An 11,503-nucleotide genomic window follows, 5' to 3' on the forward strand; every position below is an offset into this window, starting at 1 on the left:
TCTGGGCACGCACTGTCGCCATTGCATCTGCCGCGGCTATGACGTCGCTCTTCTGGAATGCACAAACTGGCGAATGTGCGAGCCCAAATCTCCAAACAACCGTACTTCAATTAAATTAGATTGAAAAATTCAATCCAAGCCAATAGAAGCCAAGCGAACCAAATCCAATTCAATCCAAGCCAAGTCAACCTAAGCCAATCCAATCCAATCAATTGCTTCTTGCGCTTCTGCAGCACGGTCCTTCATGGTCCGCGCGAAACTGCCCAGCATCGGCCAGTGTTGCTCACGCTACAAAAATTGGCCGCGTATCTTCTCCTTTCGTTGCAAATGTCGTCAAAAGACGATAGTATTTGTAGAAATTTGGCAAAGAAAAGCCCCCTTTTGCTTTTCCGCTCACCTCTCATGCTGTTCTTGCGCTAAACGGCTCATTTTAAGGTAAACACACTTAAGATTTGCGCAAAGAGATTTGAATTTACCACGTTCCACTGCTACAGGCCGAGTTCCTTGATGCCAGCGTTGGTAGTACGGCGGATACGCGCGTGAATGGAGGCGGCCGACTAGAAGGTTTATAGAGACGCGAGGCCATGCTCCACGTGCGTTCCAAGCCGAACGTGGAACCTACCTAGTGGAACCTTTCGTTGCTGCTGCGCGTGATTTTTATTTGCCGCAGGAGGCGGCGGTTTTCTGCAGTAGATGTAGAATACCATTTGCTATCGAAAAACCAAGCACCCAAAAATTTTTAATAAAGGAACACTGTAAATATCCCTTGTGTACTAATTTCCTGTCCTATATTTGCGTAATGTTTTGTTCTTGTTCAACAAAGTTGACAAGTATGAGCATATAAACCGGTTTTAAACGTTTACCTGTGTCTGTGAGTATATAAGACTATTGCGCACTATCAATTCTACTGTGGCGGGTGGCTGAATGGACTCACAGACAGACAGACGGACAGGCAGAGAGACATAGAGACAGACAGACATACAGAGACACAAAACGTTTTGGGTTTAAGTAGCCCAAGAAAGACTATCGTCTTGAAAAGAAGGTACCCTTGACCCCGAGTAGCACAAGCGATGCTGGCAACCGCCCCCAACAGCTGGAAACAAAAATACCTTATCGAAAATTCCCCAGCAATTGGAGGGGCAAACAGCCGCACGGGTAGCGTAGTGGTCATGAAAGCAGAATCGTATTCTGCAGGTTTTCGGTAAGGGTCTCCCCAGACGGGCATTTTTTCTCAACGTTCTTTATCTCTTTGCAAATTTTTTATCAGTTTCAACGACCTACCACAGCAACCTTTTTGCTTTCCGAGGTTTTCTTGGCAACCAATCCTCATTTCTGCCTTAATTCAATGAACACCCCCATTTCCCATTGTAATTCGTGACATATATATACATACATACATACACACACACACAGACATATATAGTGTGATGTTATAAGGTTTCGGGGACTCGGAACGAGGTTCTCGGAGGTACAGATCAGTAACTGCAGCACGGTTCGTAACTATGCGAGGAAGGACATTTATGACTTACAATGAAGATGCTGGGAGGCGCGACACAAACGGATACAGAGTACTGTTGAAATTTTCAGGTGACAGAAATGATGCGTACAACGGAACAGTCCAATTCGTAACCGATAAACAATGTGGAATGGGTGCAGTCTTACGATTCAACAAGTCACGCTGTGGTTGCAGAGGCGAAGTGTTGACATCTGTGTTGTCAGGTGAAGCAGCGGATGCAGAGAGCTGCGGCACGATGCTTCCTTGGCCTCTTGTGGAGGGTGCGGACCTGGTGCCTGACTGTCCGGTCGACAGACGCAGGACACCGTGGTTCTGGCCATCCGGTCCACAGGCCGGAGACCCTTACGACTTCATCACTAACAGCTAGTGCGCTGCGCTGCTCTCCGATTCTCAACGTCTTCTTTCTCCTCCCCTGCTTCCATCTTCGTCATCACGATACCATTCAACCATCATTGTCTTTGTTGCGCCGACACCTCTAGTGAATGGTCCATAGTCTTTTGATTTTGACACCCTATCACATCACAATACATAACAACACAACATATGTATCTATATATATATATATATATATATATATATATATATATATATATATATATATATATATATATATATACACACACCTGTGGGCATACTCTAGGGTCAGTACACTATAGTGGTCCAGTTTTCGCTTCGCTCTATCACACCCGCTTGTCTGGTGATCGCCCTGTTCCAACCCGCTGAAACGACAGCTTCGTTTGGCCCCGCTCAACATCGCATCTCTATCTATCGTCCTAATAAAAACCATTTCATTTCGTAAAGGTGCGGGGTATCGATCCCCTCTGGACCCCAGCTTGGCACCTTAACGGTAAACGCCACTCGATCCGCCTGCCTCGTACTGCGCAACCGGACACTTCCAGCCTTTTCTGCTCCCGCCATGCATGATGACTGATGACACCAGAACCGCACCACCGCCTTCGACACTGGCGATCTTCTGTTCCGGGCAATTCAACAGCCTGATCCTGCAATCTTAAAAGTCACCAGCGACCAGGATGCCGAAGACTGGGTTGCCTCTTACGAAATGTTAAGCGTCCACAATCATTGGGATGACGCGATGAAGCAATATAACGTCGGTTTCTGCTTTTCCTGAAGTCGCCTGACGGTGGTTTAATAACGACAAAGCCAAGATGAGCACGTGGAACGCATTCGAGACAGAATATGTGGATCTTTTTCGGCAGCCAGCCCGGAGCAAACTTTTCGCAGAGCAGCGTTTAGGTGGACGGCCACAACAGGTTGGAGAAACCTTTACGAGCTACATCGACGATATTGTCGATTTGTGCAGGCGAGTCAATGCCGCAATGCCCGAGAGGGAAAAGATAACACACATTATGACAGGCATTGAGGAAGACGCTTTCCAGATGTTTTGAGCAAAAACCCACAAAACATCGATGAAGTCGTCAGCTTATGTCAAAGCTACGACATGCTGCGAAAGCTGAGTGTCTACGCTCGCCACCGACTAGCTGCAACCCACGCAGCCCTTCCAGCGCTGTCTTTCGACGACCCGTCCGAACAAGAGAGAATTAAGGACCTCGTGCGCGAAGAGGTAACCTGGCAACTGTGGCTTCTCTCGTATACACTACCCATTTAATGTGCTCAAGTGCCTGGCGTGTCTTCTCCGCTTGATGAGAATATTCGGAAAAAAGTTACTGAAGCTCTTTATTCGACCTGTCAGCAGACAACTGTGACGGCACCCCTTATGCCAACATTGCAAGTGCACCACGCCACCCAGGTTCCTTTATGCCATAGTCTTTGTCCACGCTTATTGTTGTAATGCAGCCATATTCAGACATCGTTACACCAACCTTTTGGTGCGCTCTACCCCGAGACCAGCACGCCCTCCCTTTCGAGTCACAAGGTCCGCCAACCATAACCACTGGTGCACTGCGGCTGTTTGCGCAATGTGTTTTGATGCCGCATCCTGGGTCCCGTTGCTCGTTTATGCCGTCGTCGGGTTCAGCCACTTGATTACGCCTACTGTGGTCCCACCTAATAAAGCAAACCCTAAGCTGTGCCGGCCCTTTCTCTCTAATGAACGCAGCCGCCATCGGTCACCTTGTCACCGATGCACCGTCATCCCACTACGCCGCCCGAGGAAAACTGATGAGTGCAGTTCCGGAGGCAAGACCTGCGGCATCGCCAAACTACCGAACTCCTCCTGTTTCTCCTACGAATGCGGCAAAAGTCATTGTTGAAGGAGACGTCACGTATGCCCTTTTCGACACAGAAGCTGCCCTGTCCGTCGTGCCTACGAAAATTTGCCGCAAAATTTGAAAGGTAACAACTCTGGTACCTGCCCTTACTCTTCCCACTGCCCGCGTCAACACATTGGCTGCTTAAAGCCACAGGGCTCGAGAACATAAACATCCTGACCAGGAAGGCGTACAACCAAGCCCATTGGTCTCCCAGTAAGCACCTCAACCGAAAGACTATTCCGACTTGTCATCCACAACTTGGCCGAGGAGTGAAGAGAGGCCCACCTGACTAGCCAAAGATAAAGTTTAGGAGCAATCGAAGTGGGGAGGTTCATCCTCTCACTCCTGTCGCTGTCGGTACCACTCAGCCACCCACCTCTCCTTACTAGAAGCGTACTCCACTCCAAAACACTTTATAGTGCCCGCCTTACCACGCAATGAAAACCCTGTGCATTACGAGGATCGCAGAGAAGCCCGAGCCCGGACAATATTTAGGTTGTTCGGAGGTGCACCATCTACCGCCACACGACGCAGCCTGTTACCCCGGAAGAGGAGCCACGGAAGCCACCGTTGTTTTAAATAAGAAGCTTAGGTGCAGCATCTCAATTTTCGGACACAACCCTCTCCAAGCCGGGGAAGCGACGATAGCTTTTGCGCTTAGCCAAAGCGACGCCAATGGTGTAATCTCAGACTCCCAGCAGGCGTGCAGCAACTTTGCCAACGTTCGCTTGCACGTCACAACACTTCGACTACTCAATCACAGACTACCAACGAGACCAGTGAGGATTGTATGGGCACCAGCTCATAGCGGAATCCCCGGCAACGAGATCGCCAACCTCGTGGCTTGAGAGTTGACCCGCCGAGCCAGCGCTAGTGAAGCTGAAGCCGAGCCCGACCACCTCTTGTCACCTACCAGCAAATCACACAGCACTATAGGCTGTCTCGTAAAACCTACTCTTCGCCACACAAATCGCTACCGAGGGATCAGGAAAGAGTATTGCTCTGGAGGTCAACACCTTCCCGCATCCTACAAGAATTCATCTCTTTGACCGGACATCCGTTTCTCCACTTTGCTGCTTCTGTGGAGAGCCAGGGACTCTCAGACACATAGTGGGCGGCGGCGATAAGTCCACCCTAGATCTCCCTAACCTCCATCTTTCCATGGAGCTTGGGGGAGAGAGCCTTGGCCAGCTCCTACCTCGAAGATGAGCTGCGCCTGATCGAAAGGGCTGTCGACTCGGCCCGAGCTCAAGGCATCGTGATGATGAGGACGCCTCTCTCAGGCATTTTCTGGATTTATTTAAAATTTATTCGCTCTCTCTCTTTTTTGGCTGCGTGCAAGGCCAGAGTGGTAATTGTAGGCGCTGTTTACTTTGTGGAATTTTCCGTGTTGCCGTAATGTTCACATGATATCATACGGGGCTGGTACATTTGTCGTGTCACGAAGCCGTCATCGATTGTGCCCGCGTGAAAGTTTAACTGTTTCCTTTGTGTACAGAACCATTGGCCGATATGCCACTTATTCGTCGTTCTAAGCTGATAAGAATACAGATAATCCCCCTTTGTCTGCCGTTCTGGTTCCCGTGTCGTGTGCATCTGTCCCTGACTCAATGATCCCCTTCACGCCTTCCCAACTGTTCTCACGACGCAAAAACCTTACATTTCCAACTGCTATCTTTTACCTCAACAATGGGTTTTCCACCTTTCCCGTCCGATATAAATTCCTATTCCTACGGACGTCGACTGCAGGAGAGTGCCTTAGCGGCGAATTTATAGACCCCACTTTTATCATGGACGTGTCGGACGATTCCCCCTTCCTGCTGTCAGCACTTTCACTCCCAACAGGTCATCGACATCAAGTGTTCGTCTACCTCCCATCCACCCTGGTCTTTTCTCAGCGCAGCGCGATCTCCGTATCAAGCTTTTGAACCAGTTCCTTAGGTCATTCAACCATGAACAAACTTCTTTGGTTTGTTCATCCAATGTTCGCCACAACATTAACACCGCAGCCCATGCTTCTTTACGTCAGCGACCATACCGTGTGTCAGCCACCGAGGGCAATGTCATTGAAGAAAAAGTCGCTGATATGGTGCAACGAAATGGTATTCAACCATTCAGCAGGCCCTGGGCATCTCCCGTTGTCCTGGTCAAAAATAATGCGGCTCAATTCAATTCAGCGTCGATTACTGACGCCTCAATAAAATTACCCGCAAAGACGTATATCCCTTACCGCATATAGAAGACACTCTCGACTGCTTTCAACGTGCCGAGCTTTTCACATCCTTAGAACTGCGATCTGGCTACTGGCCGTTTCCTATGGCCGACCCCGATCGGCCTAAAATGGCTTTTATTACACCGTACGGTTTACGCTTTTAACGTATGCCGTTCTGCATCTGCAACGCTCCAGCTACGTTTGAGCGCATGATAGAAGCATTTTGCGTAGGTTGAAGTAGAAATTATGGTTACGTTACTTAGAAGATGTTGTCGTGTTCTCTTCCGACTTCAACCCGCACCTCCAATAGCTGGAACATGTTTTGAAATGCCTCGCTTCAGCTGGGCTTCAACTTCATTTAAAGAAATGCCACTTCGCTGCCCGCAAGCATACCATCCTTGGCCATGTGATTTCCAGAGAAGCCATTGTACCAGATCATGCTAGACGTAGAGCCGTCGCAGAGTTTCCCAAGCTGAGAACTATGAATGAGCTCCGCAGTTCCATTGATCTCTGTTCTTATTTCTCCCGTTTCGTTCGTGACTTTGCCTATAATATTTCCCTCTTGACGCACCTTCTCGGGACTGGCACTGACATCACTTCTTGGTCGCCAGCCTGCAACAATGCATTTGCCCGGCGGCGCGAGATGCTTACAACGCCACCTATACTTCGACACTTCGACCCCTCCGCACCTACGAAACTCCATACCGACGCCAGTAGTATCGGCCTGGTGCTGTTCTTGCGCAGCGTAAAGAGGGAATCGATGAATACATAGTTGCATATGCCAGCCACACTCTTACGAAATCAGAATGTTATTATTAGGTAACCGAAAAAGCGCGCTGACAATCATATGGGCAATCAACAAATTCCGCACGTACCTTTACGGCGACCGTTTCGATGTAGGCACGTACCATCATGCCCTTTGTTGGTTGGCGTCGTTGAAAGACCCTTATGGGTGGGTCGGCCGCTGGTATCTTTGCCTCCAAGAATTTGACATTAACATCGTCTACCGCTCCAGCCGCAGGCATCGTGACGCAGACGCCCTATCACGTTCTCCACAGCCAGTTGATACTGCTTCGCTCGATGAGTCGGATGGCAACCTGAACGCGTTCTCATTCGAGGACATCGTCAACGAGCAGAGCAACGACCACTGGATAGCTTTGATCCTGGCATATCTTTCCAACCAAGCTACTGCTCTCGTGTCCAGAACATTTCGCCGGCCGGCCTCTCACGTTTACAACCCGGATGGCCTGCTTTACCGCCGCAGTTACTATCCGAAAGGTCGCCAGTGGCTACTAGTCATACCCCGCTACTTTCGTTCTACTTTTTGCGCTTTCTTTAGAAGGACAGTGATGATGACAAGAATGAGGATCTGTGCGGGACCGCGCGGAAGCTGGAAAGCGAAAGGCTGGAAGCAAAGCGATGAAACGGTGCGCGGTTACGCGGAAACTCTCTTCTGACACTCCTGCTCCGCGGGCCACCTTGAGCACGACCGTCGCTACCCTCCACCAAGGCTCGAGAGCGTGTCTGGGCGCCATCATCGAGGTGCTCGTGCGCCGACTGCTGACGTTCCGGTCTGACTGTTGGCCGCTGCCGTTTCCGTGGTCGGAGCGGTTCACTAGAGCTCACGTGAGCTCACTTGTATATTGTGCATTTCTCTCAGACCTTCCGAACTGTGAAACTATTTTGTGTACCTTCTAACAGTTGGCTGTGCGTCCGTGTAACTCAAGGCCTTCCTGTCTATAACGTCCCACCACCTACCGCTCGGTGCTTCTCCTCCAACCTGTTGAATATAGTCTATGACATGTTAACCAGGCTTCGTGTCTCCGCCTGTGTGGTCTTTGGCCCTTTCACGGCAGAAGTGACGAGCCTGCCAGGATCCCACTCTTGAAATATCCGTGCAGAATTTGAGTGCTTTGAGAACACGTCAGTGACGACTGTGATGAATGCAGAGAAGCTAGTGGCGATCTTTACGCAGCTGGGTCTCTTAGGATTGGAACTTCGCCAGTGGATCGACACCCAGCGGACAGAACCCCGTGCAGAGACGGCAGCTGAGAGAGAGGCACTCCGTCAAGCTGCAGAACGGGAAAGACAGGCACTCTCTGATGCTGCAGAACGGGAAGATAGGAACGGCGAGAAGCTGTGGAGATAGCCAAGGAAGCTGCAGAGGGTGAAATGCGGACCTTTGAGTTGAATATTCCTTTTTAACAAGGATCGCAAAACACAACCGCCGTTACTGCAGAGAACAAAATCAAACCAAATGGGCCTGTCGTATAAATGAAAGTTGATTGTAGATCAAAGGTTATTCAAGCCTAGTGATGTTATGGGGAAGCCGTATCCGTATCACATTGAGATAACCAGTGAGGCATAACAACAAGGAATGAAACACGTGCTTCGGCCGGGGCAAGGCAGTAAAAACAACATAAACAAACAAACCCAATGCATGTTTCGCGGAGTTACTCCCCCTTTAAGAGTGCACCGACGTGATGCTAAAATAAAACTCAATACGAACAAACAACAACCCAAAAAAGTCCGCCATATTGCCTAGTAAGGTTTCAGGCGAACCACGTTGACAACTTCGGGTCGCGTACGTCATCCTGATGTTCCGGAATCACCATCGGGGTTCACTTAATGGGTAGGTTGGTCGTTACGTCGTAGAACCTGGTAGGGTCCGAAATACCGTCCCAGGAGCTCATCACTCAGCCCGCATTGTCAGACTGGAGTCCCACCCCATACACGATGCCCTGAGCGCTACACAGCGTCTCGCCATCGGAGTTCCAAGCGTTCCTCATGCACCTGGTGTTGGTCTGTTGTATGAACTCCAGCAAGCTGGCGGGCTTCTTCCGCACACTGAAAGTATTCTTCAACGTAGCCGTTGAGTTCATCATGTTTTACTTGCGAGAGCATGGTGTCAAGCATCGCACTCAGCCATCTTGTGTAAAAGGGTGTCATCTGTGTAGCTTCCTTAATTGCTGCGTTGTACGCAATCGTGAAAAACGGGAGAACTGCGTCCCAAGTCTTATGTTGACCGTCGACATGCATAAACAGCATAACCGCGATCGATTAGTTAAGGTATTCCGTTAGTCCGTTCGTTTGGAGGTGGTACGGCGTCATTCTTCCGTGATCCGTGTTGCTCTAGCGTAATATTTCTTTGATAGGCTCCGCAGTAAAGGTCCTTACACGGACTGTAATTAAGACTTCAGAAGAGCCATATCTAAGCGCAACTTTGTTTATGAGGAACTTCGCGACTTTTGTAAAGGCCCCCTTGGAAAAGACGCAGTTTCTGTGTAGCGCGTCATTTTGTCTGTCGCTACGACAATCAACTTGTTCTCTGATTGTGACGTTGGAAATGGCCCCAGATGGTCATTCCGTTATGTTTCAAGGGCCTCTATGGCAGGGTGTCGAACCGGAACAGGAACTGAACCGAAAACCGGAACCGAACCCGAATTTTTGCCCAGAACCAGAACTGAACCGGAACAGTATTTTTTCCGCCATTTTGGAACTGAACCCGAAAGGGAACGAATTGAAGGAACCGTTCCAATCCGGTTCCGGAGCCTCAAAAATGTGGTTTCTAGTTTTCCATTTCGGTACCCTACTTTTGCCACTCGCAAGACCGAACCATGAAATATTTTGCAAAGTCTCCAGTTCCCAAGGCCCATCATGTTCGCTTCCTACTATTGCCCTCAATTTAATGAAAAGTTGTTTGTATATACTATCAGTTTGCGTTAGGTACTGCCCATCTCTCCCAATTATCTTTTACAGTTAGCATAACCTAAGTTAGAATGCATATTCCGAGGCAACAAGTTATGGAATATTTTTCGTGGTTTCTATCTGCATGGTATTTAAAATCGTGTAAAGTTTTTAATGTGTTGTTAATTTGCATGCATCCCTGTACGCTTTTGAAGGCCTTCAGGGAGACCATCAAGTGTGATATCTGCCGAGGCGCCACTCAGAGAGGAAATGGTGCGACAGGAAAGCAAAAAATTGACATAGATGTTGCAAGCCAGCTCGTTGAATTGAACAATAAGCTAGATTCTCTCTTGACTCTGCCTTCAAAAATGGGAGAACTTGAAGCGTCGTTTCAAGTGCTTTCTGAAAAATTTGATGAATTTCAAGCTCGTCTTGCCTCCCAAGAAAAAGCAACAAAAAAATTAACTGAGCGAGTGCAAAAATTGGAGGTTACAGACTCGAGCAAAGAGCTCACACAGCTTCAACTGGATATGAATGACCTCGAATACCGTAGCCGTCGCTTAAACGTTGAAATACGCGGTGTTCAAGAAACACAAAAAGAGGAATTGCTAACAAAAGTGAACGAAATAGCAACACAGATCAATGTCCCCCGACTAAGCATAAATGAAGTCGAAGCTATTCACAGGCTTCCAGCTAAACCGGGCAAGATGCGAGCTATCATAGTTCGTTTCACGCGCCAAGAACTCTGTGATTCCTGGCTTGCAAACAAAAAAGAACTAAAGAACGGAAATAAAACCGCCTACATCTGCGAAAACTTGACCCGACTCGCACGCGCCCTTTTGTCGAAGGCTAAAGAATGGCAACTGGAATCTGGCTATCAGTTTGTGTGGCATTCCTACGGAAAGGTGCTGGTCAGGAAGGCGAGCGGCGATCGAGCGATAGTTATTCGGGACGAGCGAGATCTGGCCGCTTTAAAGTGATAACGTCAATGCATTAGCGTCAGCAGTTAAACCGTAGACATTGGTGTTGCCGCAGTTCGATCAATTTTTTATGACACTGTATCGCTAAAAAACCTTTGCCCCTTTTCAGTTTTTCATTTGAATGCCAGAAGCATGAGAAATAAATTTGATGAAGTTTGCCTGTTTTTGTTAGAGTTAAAACACTCTTTTGACTTGCTATTTTTCAGCGAAACGTGGTTTTTACCTGATGAGTGCTATTCCATAAGTGGCTATGATTGTGTTTCTGTGTCTCGTCCGCAAAAGCGTTGAGGTGGAATTGCTATTTATGTTCGCTCGGACTTATCGTATGAAATTGTTCCCGATTTTAAGAATGTTGATAGTAGTTATGAATCACTCGCTATCACATGTTATAACATTTTGTTTGCTCTTGCGTACCGCCCTCCTTCTGGATCTGTTGAAGACTTTCTCAAATTCTCAGAAAGGTTGTTCGAATTCAGCACCGCTCTAAATTTAGAAACAGTTTTGGTAGGAGATCTTAATATCAATGCATGTTCTACAAATTCATCTTACTTACTATTTCAAGAAATATTTGAATCGTATGGCTGTTCGAATGTAATAGACTCCCCTACGAGAATTACGCCTTCCACGCAGACAACTCTTGATCTCTGTGTGACAAGCTTTCCTCGAGACAACATAAAAGCAGGGGTTTTGATGTGCGGCCTTAGTGATCACCTACCCATCTACTGTCTCATTCCAAATAAGCGTCCGTGTCAAACTGGCCATGAAGGGCTAGCTAGAAATTATTCTGAACAAAACATAAAAAACTTTATTGAACTTGTTTGTACCCATCCCTGGCACAAAATTACGGAGGAAACCGATGTAAATACTGCTTACGATG

The sequence above is a fragment of the Haemaphysalis longicornis genome, unplaced genomic scaffold (genome assembly GCF_048455015.1).
Source record: "Haemaphysalis longicornis isolate Haplotype H1 unplaced genomic scaffold, Haemaphysalis longicornis Haplotype H1 scaffold_11, whole genome shotgun sequence".
Lineage (NCBI taxonomy): Eukaryota > Metazoa > Arthropoda > Arachnida > Ixodida > Ixodidae > Haemaphysalis > Haemaphysalis longicornis.